Consider the following 24,806-nt stretch of genomic DNA (forward strand, 5'->3'; position numbering starts at 1 on the left):
TAATTTATTGAGAGTTTTTAGCATGAAGGGTTGTTGAATTTTGTCAAAGGCCTTTTCTGCATCTATTGAGATAATCATGTGGTTTTTGTCTTTGGTTCTGTTTATACGCTGGATTACATTTATTGATTTGCATATGTTGAACCAGCCTTGCATCCCAGGGATGAAGCCCACTTGATCATGGTGGATAAGCTTTTTGATGTGCTGCTGGATTCGGTTTGCCAGTATTTTATTGAGGATTTTTGCATCAATGTTCATCAAGGATATTGGTCTGAAATTCTCTTTTTTGGTTAAGTCTCTGCCAGGTTTTGGTATCAGAACGATGCTGGCTTCGTAAAATGTGTTAGGGAGGATTCCCTCTTTTTCTATCGATTGGAATAGTTTCAGAAGGAATGGTACCAGATCCTCCTTGTACCTCTGGTAGAATTCAGCTGTGAATCCATCAGGTCCTGGACTCTTTTTGGTTGGTAAGCTATTGATTATTGCCACAATTTCAGAACCTGTTATTGGTCTATTCAGAGATTCAACTTCTTCCTGGTTTAGTCTTGGGAGGGTGTATTTGTCAGGAATTTATCCATTTCTTCTAGATTTTCTAGTTTATTTGCATAGAGGTGTTTGTAGTATTCTCTGATGGTAGATTGTATTTCTGTGGGATCGGTGGTGATATCCCCTTTTTCGTTTTTTATTGCATCTATTTGATTCTTCTCTGTTTTCTTCTTTATTAGTCTTGCTAGCAGTCCATCAATTTTGTTGATCCTTTCAAAAAACCAGCTCCTGGATTCATTAATTTTTTGAAGGGTTTTTTGTGTCTCTATTTCCTTCAGTTCTGCTCTGATTTTAGTTATTTCTAGCCTTCTGCTAGCTTTTGAATGTGTTTGCTCTTGCTTTTCTAGTTCTTTTAATTGTGATGTTAGGGTGTCAATTTTGGATCTTTCCTGCTTTCTCTTGTGGGCATTTAGTGCTATAAATTTCCCTCTACACACTGCTTTGAATGTGTCCCAGAGATTCTGGTATGTTGTGTCTTTGTTCTCGTTGGTTTCAAAGAACATCTTTATTTCTGCCTTCATTTCATTATGTACCCAATAGTCATTCAGGAGCAGGTTGTTCAGTTTCCATGTAGTTGAGCGGTTTTGAGTGAGTTTCTTAATCCTGAGTTCTAGTTTGATTGCACTGTGGTCTGAGAGACAGTTTGTTATAATTTCTGTTCTTTTACATTTGCTGAGGAGAGCTTTACTTCCAACTATGTGGTCAATTTTGGAATAGGTGTGGTGTGGTGCTGAAAAAAATGTATATTCTGTTGACTTGGGGTGAAGAGTTCTGTAGATGTCTATTAGGTCCACTTTATGTAGAGCTGAGTTCAATTCCTGAATATTCTTGTTAACTTTCTGTCTCGTTGATCTGTCTAATGCTGACAGTGGGGTGTTAAAATCTCCCATTATTATTGTGTGGGAGTTTAAGTCCCTTTGTAGGTCACTGAGGACTTGCTTTATGAATCTGGGTGCTCCTGTGTTGGGTGCATATATATTTAGGATAGTTAGCTCTTCTTGTTGAATTGATCCCTTTACCATTATGTAATGGCCTTCTTTGTCTCTTTTGATCTTTGTTGGTTTAAAGTCTATTTTATCAGAGACTAGGATTGCAACCCCTGCCTTTTTTTGATTTCCAGTTGCTTGATAGATCTTCCTCCATCCCTTTATTTTGAGTCTATGTGTGTCTCTGCACGTGAGATGGGTTTCCTGAATACAGCACACTGATGGGTCCTGACTCCTTATCCAGTTTGCCAGTCTGTGTCTTTTGATTGGAGCATTTAGCCCATTTACATTTAACGTTAATATTGTTATGTGTGAATCTGATCCTGTCATTATGATGTTAGTTGGTTATTTTGCTCGTTAGTTGCTATAGTTTCTTCCTAGCCTCGATGGTCTTTACGGTTTGGCATGTTTTTGCAGTGGCTGGTGCCAGTTGTTCCTTTCCATGTTTAGTGCTTCCTTCAGGAGCTCTTTTAAGGCAGGCCTGGTGGTGACAAAATCACTCAGCGTTTGCTTATCTGTAAAGTATTTTATTTCTCCTTCACTTATGAAGCTTAGTTTGGCGGGATAGGAAATTCTAGGTTGAAAATTCTTTTCTTTAAGAATGTGAATATCGGCCCCCACTCTCTTCTGGCTTGTAGAGTTTCTGCTGAGAGATCAGCTGTTAGTCTGATGGGCTTCCCTTTGTGGGTAACCCGACCTTTCTCTCTGGCTGCCCTTAACATTTTTTCCTTCATTTCAACTTTGGTGAATCTGACAATTATGTGTCTTGGAGTTGCCCTTCTCAAGGAGTATGTTTGTGGCGTTCTCTGTATTTCCTGAATCTGAATGCTGGCCTGCCTTGCTAGATTGGGGAAGTTCTCCTGGATAATATCTTGCAGAGTGTTTTCCAACTTGGTTCCATTCTCCCCATCATTTTCAGGTACACCAGTCAGACATAGGTTTGGTCTTTTCACATAGTCCCAAATTTCTTGGAGGCTTTGTTCATTTCTTTTTATTCTTTTTTCTCTAAACTTCCCTTCTCTCTTCATTTGATTCATTTCATCTTCCATCAGCGATATCCTTTCTTCCAGTTGATCGCATCTGCTACTGAGGCTTCTGCAATCTTCGCGTAGTTCTCGAAACTTGGCTTTCAGCTCCATCAGCTCCTTTAAGCCCTTCTCTCCATTGGTTATTCTAGTTATCCATTCTTCTAATTTTTTTCAAAGTTTTTAACTTCTTTGCTATTGTTTTGAATTTCCTCTTGTAGCTCAGAGTAGTTTGATCGTCTGAAGCCTTCTTCTCTCAGTTCATCAAAGTCATCCTCCATCCAGCTTTGTTCCGTTGCTGGTGAGGAACTGCGTTCCTTTGGAGGAGGAGAGGTGCTCTGCTTTTTAGAGTTTCCAGTCTTTGTGCTCTGTTTTTTCCCCATCTTTGTGGTTTTATCTACTTTTGGTCTTTGATGATGGTGATGTACAGATGGGTTTTTGGTGTGGATGTCCTTTCTGTTTGTTAGTTTTCCTTCTACCAGACAGGACCCTCAGCTGCAGGTCTGTTGGAGTTTACTAGAGGTCCACTCCAGACCCTGTTTGGCTGGGTGTCAGCAGCGGTGGCTGCAGAACAGTGGATTTTCGTGAGACCACAAATTCAGCTGTCTGATAGTTCCTCTGAAAGTTTTGTCTCAGAGGAGTACCGGGTTGAATGAGGTGTCAGTCTGTCCCGACTGGGGGGGTGCCTCCCAGTTAGGCTGCTCAGGGGTGAGGGACCCACTTTAGGAGGCAGTCTGTCCGTTCTCAGATCTCCAGCTGCGTGCTGGGAGAACCACTACTCTCTTCAAAGCTGTCAGTCAGACAGGGACAATTAAGTCTGTGGAGGTTCTTGCTGAGTTTTTGTTTGTCTGTGCCCTGCCCCCAGAGGTGGAGCCTACAGAGGCAGGCAGGCCTCCTTGAGCTGTGGTGGGCTCCACCCAGTTCGAGCTTCCTGGCTGCTTTGTTTACCTAAGCAAGCCTGGGCAATGGCGGGCACCCCTCCCCCAGCCTCGCTGCCACCTTGCAGCTTGATCTCAGACTGCTGTGCTAGCAATTAGCGAGACTCCGTGGGCATAGGACCCTCTGAGCCAGGTGCGGGACACAATCTCCTAGTGTGCCGTTTTCCAGGCCCGTTGGAAAAGCGCAGTATTAGGATGGGACTGCCCCGATATTCCAGGTGCCGTCTGCTTCCCCTTTCTTTGACTAGGAAAGGGAACTCCCTGACCCCTTGTGCTTCCCGAGTGAGGCAATGCCTCGCCCTGCTTCGGCTCGCGCACAGTGTGCTTCACCGACTGTCCTGCACCCACTGTTAGGCACTCTCTAGTGAGATGAAACCGGTACCTCAAGCAGAAATGCAGAAATCACCCGTCTTCTGTGTCGCTGGGGCTGGGAGCTGGAGACCGGAGCTGTTCCTATTCGGCCATCTTGGCTCCACCCAGCAATAAAGCTTTTTTCTAACATTGACCTTTTATGAAAGTTTTCTTAAGTTGGGTCGAGATGACATTTGGAGCAAGCAATATGTGGTCTTCTTATTGTCAGAATATTTTGTTTTTCCAGATTACCAAGATAACATATTTCACGGGGGTTTAGAATGTGTTCTATAGATTTCTCAAACTATTGAAAATGATAATTTGCAAGTATATTAAAATTTAACATTTATGAGTCATGTTGCAAATGTTGACTTGAGAAATCTTGGTTTCATTATTTAGATCACAAAATCGGAGGACGAGGACTGAATTTGACATGAAGCTTTGTGCTATGCCTTCTGTGGTAGTATTGCTCAAAAAAGATTCTTAATGTAGAGGAGGTAGAGTCCCCAACAATGCATCCATTTAGACAAAACAGTGGGGTATGCTGAGGGTGGGGGTTGTTGAGCCATTTATAAAATACCTTTAACTTTGCTATATTTCATTTCTGCTTTCCTTCCTTTTGCTGCTAGGCAAATCTGGCCCCCTGCTGCACAGGTTCCATGTGAACTGAAATCAGGAACCTAAGAAGCCCTGTGTGATGGTTTTCTGGGGCCCACACACCATCTCTACTTTTCTCCTTCTACCTTTCAGGCTCTGATTATCTTCACTCATTTCACAAAGTAGCCCATTTTTCTTCAGCAGTCTTTAAAAAGGGGAATTGGGATGTTTTATGTAGATAATAATACTCCAATAAAAAGAAAATCAGTTTCCTGCTAACCAAATTGCTTCCTCTATATATTAATATCCAAATCTGCTCTAAAGTATGTGCATTTAAAGTTACTTCTTATATAACTGTGGGGGAGAGAGTAAAGAAGGTGTAAATTACACCCACTAAAAGTTCTGAAAGTTTTAACTTTTGAAATTCTTTAGTTCAGTAAGCACAGATTTAAATCCAAAAAGACAATAATTGTGAAAATAAGATGACTTCTTGATTTTTGACCTTATCTTTGCCTCTTGACCTTGCTATCTTAGGAATTCTTAATGGCCTTTTTCTGAATCTTTTTCCAATCTAACTTTGTTTAAGACACTGTTCCCAAAGCATGCTGTAGGCGTAATGCATTTTCTTCAGGCATGAGTTTAGCTGCAGCTGCTCCAGAACACACCCCCTGCAGACTCTTGACTTCCCAATCCATCAGACCATCCCTCAACAGCCCTCCCATTCTCCTGCCTCTGCCTTCCCTCTCAATGACAGATCCATCACATCTGATCCTAAGCTGCTTTAGGCATGTTGTTTTGATCTCCATTTGCCTTCTTCCCTGTTCTTATTGACAACTCAGCCTTCCTAAACACATAGTAGCTAGCTCCATCTCCACCATCACTCAGTTACCCCTTTTCTTTTAAATTCATCTTCACTCCCAAACCCAATTCTGACCTCAAGTGCTCAAGAGGAAAATCCAGACATCTTGAGATATGATCAGCCATCTTAATCATGAAATTGAGAGTGAGGGTGATTTCAACAGTGGCCAACCCTTCTCTGGCTCCACCCTACAGTTCTCTTTTACCCTTAGTTAAATTGTGAGCCCTATTTTGCGGAATGTACTTGTATCAATGATATTATTTTAACTATACCTGACCATTTACTAGAACTTAAATAACCTCAGTAACTCATGCTCCAATGGAAGCAGGAAGAGAGGCAAGTTTGGTGTGTCTTTTTGTTTGTTGACAAAATTATTGACAGTATACCTCTATCATCTATGCTTATCTACTCTTGATTGTTTAAAAAGCTGCCAATTTAGAAACCTAAAATGCAATTTTCCATTGTGCTTACTACTTTCCACCCTCTGAGGCTGATGTCTATACCTTGCCCTGAACTGCACTCCACCTATGGCATCCTATGTGAGCATTTCACTTGACACCAGCAACTGATGCTTTCTATGGCAAATCAGCTGTGAAAGCTCATCAGCCTAGACTTTTCACCTGAGTCCATTTAAACTTCAATGCATAAGATGTGACAGACATAACTAGACGTATCTTTCCAATTTACCATCTTAGCCTTATGCTTGGAACAAGCAAGAAGATTTGGTCTGTTCCTCAGGTATTAGGAAGAATACCAAAAGCTTCCTGTCATGAATAACACTTCTTTCTACACTAATCCTTCAAATCTCAGTGAATTTCTTGAGAACAAATAGAATTGACTTCCCCAGAGACTGACTTCTCTCTCATTGGGTTACAATATAACAAATTTCATCTTTTTGAAGTGAGCAGTCTGTCAGTTTCAACACATAATTTCTCTTTTTCTCCCATATTTACATCTGGAGCCAAAACTGATTCTTTTCACTTGCCAGCAACTCTCAGAAGAATTAAGATGGTTTTGTTTATACCTATCTATCTTTCTGTCTATCTATATACCTACTTACCCATCTATTATTTAATATGGTCCCTACCTTAGTCTCTGGTCTAGGTGACTGTCTTTTGAATGATCTGATATACTTTCTCTTCTACTCACCTATCCATTGATCTCTTCTTTCTTTCAACCTTATGGCTCCTGTTCCGCTGGCTTTCACCAGGCTAAGACTGTTTTGCTTTGCAGTTCCCTTCCTTTTCTGTCTGCTGCTCTGCTCCTAGACTAACACAATCCTATTGAACCTTTTGCTTATTATCATACTACCATGTGTGAGCTTCATTTCTGTTGAATACTATCTCTGAGATGCTAGTCCTCTACACCTGTACAGATCACAACTGTCGAAGAAAACAAAAGCTAGATCCTGTCCACTGTTGTACTCCTGGCAGATGTACTTGGGAAAGCCACTTCAGTGCAATCCCAAGAATTGCTGATGTTGTTATTTACATTGTAGATACACAATGTGGTCCATGTTCTAAGTGTTCTATACATATGCACTCATTGGATCCTTAGCAACCCAGGGAGGTTTAGAGCATCATTGTTCACATTCACAGGTAAGAGATTGAGTCAAAGAGGGATAAGTGACATGCTGGTCACATAACTTGTCAGTGAGAACTAGGTTTGAGCCAGGGAGTTTGGTTCCAGAACTCATGCTATTAACCACCATGCTCCAAATAGTGTTTCAACATCTAATACTTCTGCTTTCCATCTCTTCTCTTGGCCTCGTGAGGTTCTCCTATAGTCCCAGGCTCCTCTTCAGCCACATCCTGACAAACTAGAAGGAAATGAAGATGCCTTCTTGAACCTTGAAATCTCATGATTTCCTCTCTGCACACCACATCTTCATTTCTTTGTGCAAACTGAACTCAGTTCCTTTATCTTGATGGCCTTACTCATGACTCACTTTACCAAATATAGACAGACATTTGTAATCCTCTTACAAATGACATTTCCCGTCAGGAAGGGCAGCACCAGAGACAGCATAGCTCCTCTAAGGATGTGCACAGCCTCATCTCAGCTCCCAACTCTTGAGACTGTAGAATGAAAGTCTTTATTTTCCTATTTATATTACTTGATGACCATTACAGAGTTTAAGTAATTGTAAAGCACAGACAATTATTCGTAATCTGTTACCTTCTCAATGAGGGATGAAAACCAACCACATAATAAGGCAGGCTTTTAATCAGAACAGCTGGTGTGATGGCAAAGGAAGGAGCATTGACTCACATACTCACAAGGTGAGGTCCCACAATAGGTTGTCTGCAAGCTGAAGAGCAAGGAAATCAGTCTGAGTCCCAAAGCTGAAGAAACTGGGAGTCTGATGTTCGAGGCCAGGAAGCATCCAGCATGGGAGAAAGATGTAGGCCAGAAGACTAAACCAGTCTAGTCTTTTCACGTTCTTCTGCCTGCCTTTATTTGGCTGTGCTAACAGCTGATTAGATGGTGCCCACACAGATTAAGGGTGGGTCTGCCTTTCCCAGGCCACTGACTCAAATGTTAATCTCCTTTGGCAACACTGTCACAGACACACCCAGGATCAATACTTTGCATCCTTCAATCCAATCAAGTTGACACTCAGTATTAACCATCACACCTTCTGTGCTTGACACATAGTGGACCTTCAATAGATGTTTCATGAATGGCAATGGTTGTCTCAGCTGATTTATAACATAAAGTTAATGAGACCAAGTTCATATTCATTTGACTAAACATACTTCTTTTGGAACCAAAACACACTGTATCTTTATTTTCAGCTAGAAACTCACCATATACTGTATCCTTATTTCCATCACCCAAGTTACTCATTAGCCACAAAAGAAAATGAGCCAGAGAATGCTTCCAATTTAATATAACGTACACAACTTTTCAACAAAGGCTGATAATGTCACTTTCATATACCAAGAGCAGCATAAGTATATAAATAGATTGATTTAGGTAGATACATACATGTAAATATACACATATATACACAATGCATATAGGTGTGTGCATATATATAAAATATAGTGTATGTGTATAAACTGAAAAGATGTGTGAATCGATGTTATCATTATTTGTATAATAGATTGTTATAATTGCAAGGGGAAAACAGTTAATTGCTCATTATCACAGGCCTGACACACATTGAAGTTTTAGTGTGTGTTCGAGTGATCCCACTGAATAGCTAAATATATTTAAAGCAAATAAAAATAAAAGGTTTTTAAAAAATTGTGTTGAAACTCTTTACACAACAACTTTTATTCCACTTTCTGTCAAAGCTTATGTGTTTCCAAGGGAGTACAGTAATTGTGCATTTTCTATTTTTAAATCATTCATTGTTCTAGTTAAATATTATGAATGTATGCCAATTCTTAAAAGAGCCATGCAGAGATAGTAGGTATAATTGTGTTGTACTCAAAATAAATTCATGGTTAAAGCAAATATTTAACAACTGCCAAATACTGGATTGCATGTAGAAAATGAAGCCTGTATAGCTCTGGTAAATTAAAGCTTCAATCCAAACCTTCCTTCTGTGCTTTATAATTAGAAAACCAAATGAGGAACTTGTCCGGGCAGTCTGGTTTAGAAAGCCCACCTGTTTTCTGTTTTTGAAAATACATTTTTTCAAGTTAATATTTTTAAATAAAGGATTCAGATGACTCAAAAAAAAAAAAACTGGAACTGAGTTGTAGACTAAAGAATACCTTCTCATATTTAAATTACTATGTATGTTGTGGTACGCTGCAATTTGTTAACTGGCTTATGAGACATTAATTACAAATAAAATGCACTGAAAAAGAATTGGACTCAGGGTATGCAAAGAAGACAACACTTGAGATATGGCAACCTCCACATGAGGTCACTCATCAAGCCTTATATCCAATGACTTTCTATTTTCTCCACATCAGCTGCCCACCATCTGGGTTCATCCTGGGTTTTGTAAGAATTCAAAACTATACTGAAATATTAAATCAGACATTCAACTCCCTGGTCATCAGTTTCCACTATTATCCCCACCACATCTGTCTTCAGCCTTTCAGGGACATTTTAGTCCCTTGAATTTATAATTCTCTCCCTACCACTAGTTTCCCTATGCAAACTAAATTTTACGTTCCATCATTTGAAATATTCACTCTATAATTCCTTGACTCTTTTTTTCCTATTGTCCTTTAGTCTGAGTACTTGGAAAAACCCAGCCTTGGCTCAATCTAATTTTTCACCTTTTCTGAAATAATACCCATACTTCTCCTGTGCCTCTGGGGAAATTTCATACAACCTTGCAGATTGGTGTCAGTCTAAACGCATGATTTTAAAACTTAACTAGGTTCTCAGAGTTCTTTTCCCAAAAAATATTCAGAAGTTTCTCTTTTTTTTTTTTTTTTTTTTTTTGAGACGGAGTCTTGCTCTGTCGCCCAGGCTGGAGTGCAGCGGCGAAATCTCTGCTCACCGCAACTTCTGCCTCCCGGGTTCACGCCATTCTCCTGCCTCAGCCTCCCAAGTAGCTGGGACTACAGGCGCCCGCCACTACACCCGGCTAATTTTTTTGTGTTTTTAGTAGAGACAGGGTTTCACCGTGTTAGCCAGGATGGTCTCTATCTCCTGACTTCGTGATCCGCCCACCTTGGCCTCCCAAAGTGCTGGGATTACAGGCGTGAGCCACCACTGCCAGCCTTTCATTCTTAAATCTCCAAATCCATCACTCATTTTCACTTTCATCAGGTGACATTGCTTTTAGCTTCACAAGGAAAAGAGAAGCTATCAAAGCAGAATAATCTCATTGTTGTATTCAGATTTCCCTGCATACACAAACACACTTTCCTCCTGTGACTGCGGAATAGGGTCTCTTCTGTCTAACACTAGACTTTCTGTTAGGGGAAACTCTTTTCTCTCACCTTCCTAGGGGACCATGCATCCATTGCTAGCCTCCTTTTCTACCATCCTCAATCTCTCTTTCTCTACTGAGTTATATTCACAAATAATGAAATTGTCAAATGAAATGATCAAATCTTCATCTCTGGATGTTTCTTTGTGGATGCTACCACTTCTCTCTTCAACCTTTACTAGCTAACTTTTTTGAAAGAATAGTCTACTTGCCATTTTCTTTTCCTTGTCTCCCACTTACCCCTTGGTTTGTCTATAATGTAGCTTCTACCTCCATCACACCTGTGAAAAGGCTTTCACCAAGTCATAGATTACCCTAGTGCCTGTCACGATTCTAGTAGGAAAGAAATGGGATGAGACTGAGAAATACTTTAGATAAAATGGATAGAAATTCTAATTACAGGGGGCAGGACCAAGATAGCCAACTAGAAGCAGCGCCGTTGGGAGGCTCTCATAGGAAAAAACCATAATAAGCGTGTGAAACCTTCACCAGCAACAAAGGTATCCAGGTTCCCTCATCAAAATTCAGTAGAAGACTGGCAAGACCCACGGAGAGAAGGAAGAGCAGTGTGGTGTGGCAGCCCACCTGAGAGCCACACGGGGAAGGGTAACCTCCTTCCCCCAGCCAAGGGAGGTGGTGAGTGAGCCTGTTACACAGCTAGGGAAACTGTGCCTTTTCCACAGAACTATGCAGCCCACAGATCAGAAGATCCCACTTGTAAGCCTGTGCTACCAGGGCCTAGCATCCCAACCCTGGAACAGCACAGATTCTTACAGCCTTTCAGCTGGAAACTGCTTAAGCCTACTGAACTCCCGCGGGCGGAGGGGGAGGCGGTGGGGGGGAGTGGCGACCAGCACCAGCTGCCTTCTGTCTAAGCCTATTGAGCTCCTTGGGGGAGGGGCAGCGACCAGCACTGGGACTCGCAACTGCCTAACACACTAAGCTCCCTGGGTGGGGGAAGGGCGGCACCCATTTCTATAGCTCCAGGCTATGCTTTTCCTCTGCTGGAGCCAGGGAGGCTGGATGGCTGGGTCCCAAGACTTGTCCTCACAGCCCAACACACCGGCTGTGGCAGTCTGCAACCAGAGTGCCTCTTCAGATATAACCCTGACCCATCCTTCTTCAGTTGGGGGAGGATTCCCTGCAGGATCTCCAATAACTTCAGCCACAGGCTCAGGGATGGAATTCAGGTCTCCCTGGGCCTGAGCCCCTAGGAGGATGGGTGGTCACAGTCTCTGTGGACCAGCAGACTTAGCCTCCCCTCCTGGTAGTTCTGGGGAATCCAGCCAGTCCAGTGGGTTTTCCCCAAGTGAAACACACCCTCTCCACCAAGGGACAAAGTGCTTGGTTAAATGGGTCCTGCTCCCAATGACACCCAACTGGGTGAGGCCCTCCAACAGGGGTTGTCAGACATCCTATATAGGAGCAATCCTACTGGCATCAGGTTGGTGCCCCTTCAGGTCAGAGGTCCCAGAAGAAAGAGCAGGCACCCGTCTTTGCTGCTTTCCAGCCTCCTTGAGTGACATCTGCAGGCTTGGGAGCAAATCAGATGAATAAGGCCTGAAGTGAACTCCCAGCAAATGGCAGAAGCCCTACAGAAGAGAGACCTAACCATTGAAAGAAAAACAAACAAGCAGAAAGTGACACCAACAGCATCATCATCAACAACAATGACAAGAAAAAGGCCCCCCACAAACCCTATCCAAAGGTCAGCAGCCTCAAAGACCAAAACTAGACAAACTCACAAAGATGAGAAAGAATCAACAACAACAAAAAATGCTGAAAATGGGTAATAAAAAACTACAGTGGTTAACAAAAAAACTACAATGAGCTAAAGGAGCACGTTCTAACCCAATGCAAAGAAGCTAAAAACCTTGATAAAATATTAGAGGAATTGCAAACTAGAATATCCAGTTTAGAGAGGTATATAAATGGCATGATGGAGCCTGAAAAACACAGCATGAGAACTTTGTGAAGCATACAAAAGTATCAGCAGCCAAATCAAACAAGTGGAAGGAAGGATATCAAAGTTTGAAGACCACCTTACTGAAATAAGATGGGCAGACAAGAATAGAGAAAAAAGAATGAAAAGGAATGAACAAAGCCTCCAAGAAATATGGGACTTCATAAAAAGACTGAACCTATGATTGATTGGAGTACCAGAAGGAGAGAGGGAGAATGGAAATAAGCTGGAAAACACACTTCAGGATATTATCCAGGAGAACTTCCACAACCTAGCAAGGCAGGCCAAAATGCAAATTCAGGAAATACAGAGAACACCATTAAGATACTCCACAAGAAGATCAACCCCAAGACACGTAATCATCAGATTATGTGTCAAAATGAAGAAAGGTCAAAATGAAGAAAAAACTGTTAAGGGCAGCTAGAAAGAAAGGCCAGGTTACCTACAAAAGGAAGCCCATCAGACTAGCGGTGGACCTCTCAGCAGGAACTCTGCAGACCAGAAGAGATTGGGGCAAATATTCAATAGTCTTTAAAAAAAGAATTTTCAACCCAGAATTTCATATCCAGTCAAACTAAGCTTCATAAGTGAAGGAGAAATAAAATCATTTCCAGACAAGCAAATGCTGAGGGATTTAGTTAGCACCAGGCCCCTTCTGCAAGAGCTCCTAAAAGAAACACTAAATATGGAAAGGAAAAACCGGTACCAGCCACTGCAAAAGCACACCAAAATATAAAGAACAATGACACTATGAAGAAACTGCATCAACTAGTGTGCAAAATAACCAAATAGCATCATGATGAGAGGATGAAATTCACACATAACAATACTAACCTTAAACGTAAATGGGCTAAATGCCCCAATTAAATGACACAGACTGACAAATTGGATAAGGAGTCAAGACCCCATCAGTGTGCTGTATTCAGGAGACCCATCTTACATCCAAAGACACACACAGGCTTAAAATAAAGGGATGGAGGAAAATTTACCAAGCAAATGGAAAGAAAAAAAAAAAGAAGGCAAAGGTGGTAATCCTAATCTCTAAGAAAACAGACTTTAAACAAACAAAAATAAAAAAAGACAAAGAAGGGCATTACATAATGGTAAAGGGAATAATTCAACAAGAAGAGCTAACTATTCTAAATATATATGCACCCAATAAAGGAGCACCCAGATTCATAAAGTAAGTTCTTAGCGACCTACAAAGAGACTTAGACTCCCACACAATAATAGTGGAAGACTTTAACACCCCACTGTCAGTATTAGATCAACGAGAGAGAAAATTAACAAGGATATTCAGGACTTGAACTCAGCTCTAGATCAAGTGGACCTGGTAAATATCTACAGAACTCTCTAAACCATATCAACAGAAAATACATTCTTCTCAGTGCCACATGGCACTTATTCTAGAATCGACTGCATAATTGGAAGTAAAACACTCCTCAGGAAATGCAAAAGAACTGAAATCATAACAATCTCTCAGACCACAGTGCAATCAAAGTAGAACTCAGGATTAGAAACTCACTCGAACTCACAAAATTTCATGGAAATTGAAAAACTTGCTCCTGAATGACTCCTGGGTAAATAATGAAATTAAGGCAGAAATCAGTAAGTTCTTTGAAACTAATGAGAAAAAAGATAAAGTATACCAGAGATAAATATACCAGATAAAATCTCTGAGACACAGCTAAAGCAGTGTTAAGAGGGAAATTTATAGCACTAAATGTCTACATCAGAAAGCTAGAAAGATTTCAATTGACACCCTATCATCACAATTAAAAGAGCTAGAGATGCAAGAGTAAAGTAATCCAAAAGCTAGCAGAAGACAAGAAATAACTAAGATCAGAGACGAATTGAAGGAGATAGAGACACAAAAAACCCTTCAAAAAGTCAATGAATCCAGGAGCATTTTTTTTTTTGAAAAAATTAACAAAATAGATAGATCACTAGATAGATACTAATGAATAAGAGAGAGAAGAATCAAATAGGCACAATAAAAAAATGATAAAGGAGATATCACCACCACAGAAATACAAACTACCATCAGAGAATAATATAAACACCCCTATGCAAATAAACTAGAAAATCTAGAAGAAATGGATAAATTCCTGGACACATACACCCTACCAAGACTAAACCAGGAAGAAGTTGAATCTCTGAACAGACCAATAACAAGCTCTGAAATTGAGGCAGTAATTAATAGCCTACCAACCAAAAAAAGCCCAGGACCAGACAGATACATAGCTGAATTCTACCGGAAGTACAAAGAGGAGCTGGTACCATTTCTTCTGAAACTATTCCAAACAATGAAAAAGGAGGGACTCCTGCTCTAACTCATTTTATGAAGCCAGCATCATCCTGATACCAAAACTGGGAAGAGACATAACGAAAAAAGAAAACCTCAGGCCAATATCCCTGATGAACATCAGTGTGAAAATTTTCAATAAAATACTGGCAAGCCAAATCCAGCAGCACATCAAAAAGCTTATCCACCACAGCCAAGTCGACTTCATCCCTGGGATACAAGTCTGGTTCAACATACGCAAATCAGTAAACGTAATCCATCACATAAACAGAACCAATGACAAAAAAACACATTATTATCTTCATAGATGCAGAAAAGGCCTTTGATAAAATTCAACATCCCTTCATGTTAAAAACCCTCAATACACTAGGTACTGATGGAACATATCTCAAAATAATAGGAGGTATTTATTACAAACCCACAGCCAATATCATATTGAATGGGCAAAAGCTGGAAACATTCCCTTTGAAAACCAGTACAAGACAAGGATGCCCTCTCTCACCACTCCTATTCAACATAGTATTGGAAGTTCTGGCCAGGACAATCAGGCAAGAGAAAGAAATAAAGGTATTCGAATCAGAAGAGAGGAAGTCAAGTTGTCTCTGTTTGCAGATGACATGATTTTATGTTTAGAGAACCCCATCATCTCAACTCAAAAACCTCTTGACCTAATAAGCAACTTCAGTAAAGTCTCAATGTACAAAAATCACAAGCATTCCTTTATACCAACAATAGGCAAGGAGAGAGCCAAATCATGAATGAACTCCCATTCATAATTGCTACAGAGAGAATAAAATACCTAGGAATAGGCTAACAAAAGATGTGAAGGACTTCTTCAAGGAGAACTAAACCACTGCTCAAAGAAATAAGAGAGGACACAAACAAATGGAAAAACATTCCATTCTCATGGATAGGAAGACTCAATATCATAAAAATGGCCATACTGCCCAAAGTAATTTACAGATTCAATGCTATTCCCATCAAACTACCATTGACACTCTTCACAGAATTAGAAAAAACTATTTTAAATTTCATATGGAATCAAGAAGACACTGTATAGCCAAGATAATCCTAAGCAGAATGAACAAAGCTGGAGGCATCATGCTACCTGACTTCAAACTATACTACAAGGCTGTAATAACCAAAACAGCATGGTACTGGTTTCAAAACAGACATATAAACCAATAGAGAAGAACAGAGACCCCAGAAATAACACCACATATCTACAACCATCTGATCTTCAGCAAACCTGACAAAAATAAACAATGGGGAAAGGATCTCCTATTCAGTAAATGGTGTTGGGAAAACTGGCTAGCCATATGCTGAAAATTGAAACTGGACCCTTCCTTACACCTTATACAAAAATTAACTCAAGATGGATTAAAGACTTAAATATAAAACCCAAAACCATAAAAACCTTAGAAGAAAACCTATGCAATACTATTCAGGACAGAGGCATGGGCAGAGACTTCATGACGGAAATGCCAAAAGCAATTGTAACAAAAGCCAAAATTGGCAAATGGGATCTAATTAAACGAAAGAGATTCTGCACAGCAAAAGAAACTAGCATCAGAGTGTACAGGCAACCTACAGAATGGGAGAACATTTTTGCAATCTACCCTTCTGAGAAAGGGCAAATATCCAGAATTTACGGGGAATTTAAACATATTTACAAGAAAAAGACAACCACATCAAAAAGTGGGCAAAGGATATGAACAAACACTTCCCAAAAAAAGACACTGACATGGCCAAGAAACATGAAAAAAACTCCACATCACTGATCATCAGAGAAATGCAAATCAAAACCACAATGAGATACAATCTCACACCAGTCAGAATGGCAATTATTAAAAAGTCAGGGAACAATAGATGTTGGCAAGGCTGTGGAGAAATAGGAATGCTTTTACACTGTTGGTGGGAAAGTAAATTAGTTCAACCATTGTGGAAGACAGTGTGGCAATTCCTCATGGATCTAGAACCAAAAATACCATTTGACCCAGCAATCCCCATTACTAGGTATATACCCAAAGGAATATAAATTATTTTACTATAAAGACACATGCACATGTATGTGTTATTACTGCGGCACTATTTACAATAGCAAAGACATAGAACAAACCCAAATGCCCATCAATGATAGACTTGATAAAGGAAATGTGGCACATATACACCATGGAATACTATGCAGCCCTTAAAAGGACTGAGATCATGTCCTTTGCAGGGACATAGATGAAGCTGGATGCCGTCATCCTCAGCAAACTAACACAGGAACAGAAAACCAAACACCACATGTTCTCACTCATAAGTGGGAGTTGAACATTGAGAACACATAGACACAGAGAGGGGAACATCACACACTGGGGCCCGTTGCGGGGTAGTGGTGAGGGGAGGGAACTTAGAGAATGGGTCAATAGGTGCAGCAAACCACCATGGCACATGTAGACCTATGTAACAAACCTGTACATTCTGCACGTGTAGCTTGTATTTTTTTTTAAGAAGAAAAGCAAAAAAGAAATTCTAATTACAAGTAAATGTGTTAGGTCAAGGATGAATCCAAAATTTCTATTTTGGGCAACTGTAAGAATGATTGTTTCATTTGCTAAAGTAGGAAATATGAATGGAAAGGATTTGAGGTTGGATACGATAGTTCAATTTTGACATGTTGATCTTGAGGTATTTATGAGGCTTCGTAGTAAACATACACATAGACAGACAAGGAAGTGGGCCTGAAGCTCAGGAAAAATATCTGTGTTCAAAATATTCTTGGGAATCATGAAGCTGTTGCTGATGACTGAAACAATAGGAATAGATGAGACCCACTGAGGGCCAATGAGCGGAAAACAGCTTTTGAAGAGCCACAGCTCTGAGGGCATCAGCATTTAAATAAAGGGACAGATACTGCAAAGGAGGCTGAGGTAAAAGACAGGTAGATTGCACGGTCATAGGCCACAAAAGGAGTTTCAAGAAGTGGCCAAAATTGTTAAACACTACTATGAGCTTAAGGAAGATAAAGACCCAGAGGTGCATAATAGTGCTAGCAATAAGTTTGTGCAGGTTACCTTCTGTTTGCCCTCCTTCTTCATCTGGCTCCATGACCCAGGGGTTTGACTAACATGGATGGCGTCAACGACTCTACTGCCTTCTATCTTCTGTTGAAGTTAGAACAATGGTGAGCATTAGCATAAGATGACAGGGAGGGAATAAGGGAGAACAGTGAGTGGGAATATGTATTTTCCCCACTCTGGATATGTCTCAGGCTATGTGTTATTGGACTTAAGGTCAGAGTTCCTGCCTGCTTACCCCTTTTGGGCTAAAGTTGAAAATAGCTTCCTGCAGTTATTAGCACTGGGATACTGCACTACTACTTAGAAGTTATAACCTCATTGCAACCTCTAATTCTCTTTATAATTTTTCTTTCAAATATATTCCCCTTTCCAAATCCCTTATTCTGGTAAATGACAGCACTTTTCCCTTCATCTTCACTGCCTCTACACAAGTCTAGTCCACTATAAACTCACATCTGGGTTCCAAAAGCAGTCTCCTACCTGGTCCTTTGCTTCTTTTCTGGGCCCATGCTACAACCACCAGCCAGAGTATACTTTCTGTGACAAATCTGCTCGTCTTCTTTTCTTTCTTTAAAAGGCCGAATAGCTTCACATTTTTCTAAGATAAAGTCAAAGTTTTTTATCCTAACTTGCAAGATTTATCCTCTCCTTTCTTAGGTATCAATATATTACATTTTAACAAAGCAAAATTGCTTTCAATTACATAAACTAGCCATGCTCAGTCTCACCTCTAAACCTTCATACGTTATTTTCCTTCTGCTTGGTAGACTGCTTGACTGCACTTCACCAGGAAATTCCTGCTTTGCATTCAGGCCTCAGTGTGAGTATCACTACCTTTGAGAACCCTTCTCTGATGACCCAAGGGTATTTTATGCCTCTCCTATCCTATTGCATTTGGTACTTCACAACAACAAACTTGTTTGACTTGTCTGTGTCCTTCTGGACTCCAGATGATGTGTGCTCAAGGACTGTGTCTTTGATTTTCACTGCTGTATCCCCCAAGCTTTTTTTTTTTTTTTTTTTTTTTTTGAGACGGAGTCTCGCTCTGTCGCCCAGGCTGGAGTGCAGTGGCACGATCTTGGCTCACTGCAAGCTCCGCCTCCCGGATTCACGCCATTCTCCTGCCTCAGCCTCCCGAGTAGCTGGGACTACAGGTACCTGCCACTAGACCTGGCTAATTTTTCGTATTTTTCGTAGAGATAGGGTTTCACTGTGTTCACCAGGATGGTCTCGATCTCCTGACCTTGTGATCTGCCCACCTCGGTCTCCCAAAGTGCTGGGATTACAGGTGCGAGCCACCGCGCCCAGCCTGCAAGCATTTTTTTAACGAATTAATGAAATTACCTTTGAAACTATAAAGGCATTTTACAGGAGTAAGATTAAAGTATATAATGGGTGAGGTTCAGAGAGGCTGCATCTGCCTTAATGGTATTATAATTCCATCTGAAGTTTTTCATTTATTCTGAGGTCAGTGGAAGCCACAAAATAGTCCTTAACAACAGAGTGATAAACAGAAGTTGTGTTTTAGAGAGAGAAATTTGTTTACTGTGCACGGGATAAACCAAAAGAGAGGAGAACCTGGAGGCTGGGAAAACAACTTTGCAGACTGAATGAATTCAGGCAACTAATGAAACTTTCTAAAACTGCTAAAGAGGATATATTTATGGGAGCTGTTTGAAAAACGTAGAGAGCAGGACTTGGATATTAAATGCACGGTAGATGGAGAAGTACAAAACGACAATGATTTTGATTCGTAGTAACTAAGGAGAACAGTGCTGTCATTTACCAGAATAAGGGAGTTGAAAAGGGGAATTTATTTGAAGGTAAAATTATAAAGAGAATTAGAGGCTGCAATGAGGTCATAACTTTTAAGTAGAAATGTTCTACTAAGAGACAGAATATAGGGCAGGACTAAAATATCCCCATGGTTTATAAGAGAGAACGTCTTTTTCTGATCCCAAAACATGTGTTCTGGCACCAAAAGAAGCGCCCTAGGACCTACGTTCTTTTTGTGAACTGCTGCCTAAATTCTGAGTCCTAGAAAAGACTAATAATGGTGGTGGACAGATGACAGAGAGGTATAAACTGCATCATGTGTACATACGTCCCCTCTTGAATGAGAGGCACAGTTGAAGAACAGGCAAGAAAAATTTAACAGTTTTGTTTTGTCTATTGTAAGTCACCACCTTGCCGAAACAAGATTTCTAATTACAGCAATAATTTTTGCCACACTGCCTTGAGTTGATGTTTATTAGTTGAGAGAATGCTTAAAATATGCAGAGAAATACTTTTTAATTTTCAAACGTTGGGAGTCTGTGTACATGTACATGGTACATATGACGCTGCATGTGGGTAAATGGCCTCCATAGACTCTCTCTTCATTATAAAAAATGAATTATCACCTGACAAAAGAATACTCACTACACATAAGGATATTTGAGTATTTTTAAAAGAAAAGAAAACATATTTACAAATCAGAAACCAGCTTTCTTGTTTCTCCCTCACAGTCATTTAGAGCTGTTTTGTGGGACTGATTTTTTTCCTCCCCCTTGAAAGGTCCATGACTTCAATTCTCTGGGTTTGGCAAGTGTTTAAAGGGACCCTTTCTCTTGTGGGTATTTGCTTGGGCTCTTCTGAGATCCCTCATCTCTAGCGATATCTCACCTGCACTTCTCAAGTTCTCTGCTGGTTCCATTGTTTCTCCCTCAGCCACTGATTATCTAGTCACCCTGATTATCTAGTCACCACTAGACTTTCGGCTGAGGCCCCCTTAACCCTCCAGCAGCTTTCTGGGACAGAACCCAAGAAGACCCCAGATGGTATGTAATCCTCATCCGGGCCCCTGTAGGCCATGCAGTTACTTCCAAGTGCAGAACTCTCCTCTGTCACCGTGGGTTGCTTCAGCCAGTCACCTGTCATCATGAGACCCTCAGGCATGACTGAAGTTCATATGGGAGACGCATAGGAAACTCTGTGCATCGCCTCCTCAAAGCCCCTCTCACTTGACTCGAGGTAACAAAGGTACACCTTTCAACCCCAACCCTCTGTTCCTCAGAAAGAATCACAGCCCAATGACACTCCCCTTTAAGAATCCTCCTTTAAACCCTTTCTCCTCTCTTGAGCTTTCTTAACTTCTCTAAAAGCTAGAAGGGTAGTTTGCTAAGGGAAGCAAAGTCTCCCTCTTGTACCAGTCTGTTGAACTCGGTTAGCACTTCATTTTGAAGGTGGGGACACACTTGTCAACTCTTGTTTGGGCCTCAGCAGAAACCCAAACAGCAAAAGCCCTATGTAACATCCTGTTACCTATCACAATCATAAAATTAATATCAGTCTGTAAGACAAAGCTGTGTAAACAACGCCCAGAGACGGCTAATGAGGAAGATTCTGACTGGTGGGATGAGAGATAAGGCCCAAGTGCCTGAAATATGTACAACTCATCTAACCTGATCTTTGGTATTTGTTTTTATAGAAACTATACATTCAAATCCACATCGAACTTCAAAAAGAAACTTCTCTCTACATCTGTAAAGCAAAGTTACAAGGAGAAAGAAATGAGTCATTGTTTCACTTCAGAATGTCTGCATGTGTATTTTGTATGAAAGACTAGATAACAAATGAGGGATGTTTATTAACAATAAACACTAAATATATTCCACAAAATTATTCAGATATTGAAAGAATAGAAAACGGCAAATTTCACTTTTAGCTCATTTTATTTTTTTAGATGTTTTAATTGCAGGAGGACTTACATGATCTAAGAAGATACCTGATCTCTTAGAACCTCATTTCAACCTGAACATATGACCTCAGAGGGACTCATTGCTCTTTGGAAACTCTTTAACCTTTACAACAAAGGCACGTGCATGGGATTCATGATTCCTAAAAGCTCATATTGTTGTGGGTTAAATTGTGTTCTCCCAAAAGATATATTGAAATCCCATTCCCTAGTATCTGTGAATATATCCTTATTTTTAAAAAAAGATTTCTACAGATGTAATCAGGTTAAAAAGAGGCCATAGACGCACAGGGAAAATACCATGTGATAACAAAGGCAGAACTTGGAGTGATGCAGTTTCAAGCCAAGGAACGCCAGGGATTTGTAGCCGCCACCAGAGGGTAGGAGGAAGCAGGAGGAAATCTATCCAGAGCCAAAGAGGGAGCATAGCCTTGCTGACACTTTAATTCCAAAGTACTAGCTTCCAGATCTGTGAGATAATAAATATCTATTGTTTTAAAACACCCAGTTTGTGGCATTTTGTTAGGGCAGCACTAGGAAACTAAAACACACAGAAAGGTGCTTGGATTGATGGTCTTTTTCTTGAGGAGTGGCATTTCCAGTTTTGGTGCTGATAGAGAGAATACCAATGGAATCAGTTGTTTCAGTTCAGCAACTGGGTCTTGTCCTTTCTGCCTTGTGTATTGATCTAAATAGATTTCAAGCCCCATGTATCCGTAAAAAGAAACACTGTCATCTCTCAGAATGATTAAAGATCAGCTTGTAAAATTATCTGTAGAGATACGAATTGTATTTTTTTTCCTGTTTTAGGAAAACATTGCAACATACAAGTAATTCAGTTAAAATTTCAGCCATCTCCATGGTTGAATAAAATACTTAACAGCAACTACATTTTACCCAAAAAGCTCGTCAACTCAATGATAACAAAGATTTCTAGGTATTACTCTGACTACAAAATCCACAATTTAAGTAATAACTTCACTTTAGAGTATTTATAATCATATTTTTATATTGTTTTTATAAACAGGAGTCACTTATTTGCTGTTGTTTCACAAATTTAAAAATCAAGGAGTCTCTCTTTATGAAGTGATGCAATTGTTTTAAAATCAGATTGAGGTGATGGTCGCACAACTCTAAATTTATAGAAATCATCATGTTATACACTTAAAATGAGTCAATTTTATGGCATTCAAATTTTACCTTAATAAATCTACTTAAAAACAAAGATTCTACTCTCCTAGTAGGAAATGGCAGTTCTACAGAATTCCTTGCAGATTCAGCATTGAGCAAATGATAATTGGTGATGGTATTTACATCACTCTGGTAATATTGAAAGCAAAACAGAGATACCATGGATCTATTGCAATTTTGTCTTGCTCAGAGATGAATGTGAATAACTAGGGCCCTGCTGGATGAAAGAAATTCCAGATACAATGACCCTCAGAGAATACGTGTTTCTCCTACTGTCGATCTACAGCATGGGATTATTTTTTTGAAGACATTTCAAGGAATTATCTTTACCAGAATTTGTAGAGGAGAAACATCTCTAGGAATGTTATGTCAAATATATCAATCTCTATAATACTCAATTTTAAACAAGTTGTAAACATGACCAAAAAAATACAAGCAGAATTCCACTCAAATGACACATCGTGTTAGAAAATAATTCTCTATTGCCTAATAGAAATATAAAAGCTATATAGGCCTAAATGCAGGAGTTTCTATTATTTGAGATAGATAAAGCATGCTGATCCTTTTTTAATTACTTAGCTTAATTATAACAATCTTTAAGACGACAAATCCTTTGAATTGCAAGCAGAAGGAGAAATCATCTAGCATAAGAAGTCAGCAAAAGGAGGATTTTCTTTGTAACGAAATCACTGTTGAGTATCTCTTCCAGTTCTCACAGACACATCCGCTTCTGCTTTTAAAAATGGGACTGGAGTATTACTTACCTCAGTGAGGTTTTATGCGGTTCCAGTTTTATAAACCTTCCAAAGTCATAATTCTATGAGAAGTACTATATGCAGAACAGCAATAATTCAGATTTTATATCATATCATGTTTAATTTTGATTTACTAGTTAAGCTCTGAGTTTTCATTGATTTTTGTTGATTTTCCTAACATTGACATTGTCAGAAATAATTTTTCACAATATTTTTATATTTTTTGCATAAATCATCTTAAAACACTTTTATAGTAAATTGTTTGTGTAAATCCATTTTCTCTTTATTAAACAAGTCATATAAAATATGATTTAACTAATATCTTGCAAAATTTTTTTTTTGCTCCTAGCAAGTAATAACCTTTGTAACTTGAAATATGATTGCAGCATATTTGGTCTTATACTTTGAGACTATTTAAATAAATTTCCTGTAAGGGAAAAAATGTTACTTTCAAGTAATTGGGTTTTGACTATTCTCTAATATTAATAGACTTTGATAATATAGAAAAATTCCTTTTTAGCCATTTTTAGTCATTTTATTTTAAACGATGTTAAGTTCATTGTTATTATTAAATATGTTTACCTCAGAAGTAATATCTGAATATCAAAAAAGATAATACTAAAATAAAAGGTATTAATAATTAGAGTATATCTTGTGTTTATCTGTGACAATAGAACTGTATTTAGAATTAGAAAACCTGAGTTAAATCTGACTCCATGGCTAACTAGTTATGTGATTTGGGGGTGTCATTAAGCTCTATATAATTTAGTTTCCTCATTGGTAATATTGGAGTAAATAAAATGTGGCCAATCCACTGATAGGTAGTTATAAGTGTTAAATGAGAAGTTGTATGCAAATGTAGAGTACCCTAGACAGAACTGTTAACAAGATACTAACAAGAACTGTTATCAAGGATAATGTTACTCTACTAATATGTAAATTCCTTCTTTCAGCACTTAAAGATAATGTTGCCTTGGTAAATTCAGGGTATCAATATCAATTTCCTCTTTGCACTGTTCCCAACTATACCTCCGCATCCCCACCCCCCACACACTGATCATGTGAGAAGGGTTTAGTCAAGGAAATGATAAAACGTATGACCTTGGAAACACTTAATTGATGTTTGCATCTATAAGAGACTCAATCTATGACTGACAGCTAGCCAATTGCCCTGTTTCATGACATATTTACTCAGCAATGTTATCATACACTGAGTAAGTGAGTCAGTCGGGGAGAGAAGAATGAGAAAGATAATTTTTCAGGAATTAAAATACATCCTATATATTCAGGATGGTGGTGCCCCGCCTTTCTTCCTTAAAGAAGGTGGGCCAATCAATAAACCAAAAAGATGTCACAATCCCACCTACACTGTCAACATTGACACTGGTGTATATGAGCTTCCATTCAGTGACTTTTCTTTCACAAACAGCTCTCAAGCTTACATTTTAGGAAATCTGAGTATATCAAAGAGTCTTGTTCTTCCAGACTCATTTTATGTGCATCTTCAGTCTGCTCTGAGTGTCAGGAGGCCAATTTCTATAGGCTACATTAACCGTATTCTTACCCTCTTGCTTCTGGTTGACCTT

This window comes from Nomascus leucogenys, chromosome 22a, assembly GCF_006542625.1.
Source record: "Nomascus leucogenys isolate Asia chromosome 22a, Asia_NLE_v1, whole genome shotgun sequence".
Lineage (NCBI taxonomy): Eukaryota > Metazoa > Chordata > Mammalia > Primates > Hylobatidae > Nomascus > Nomascus leucogenys.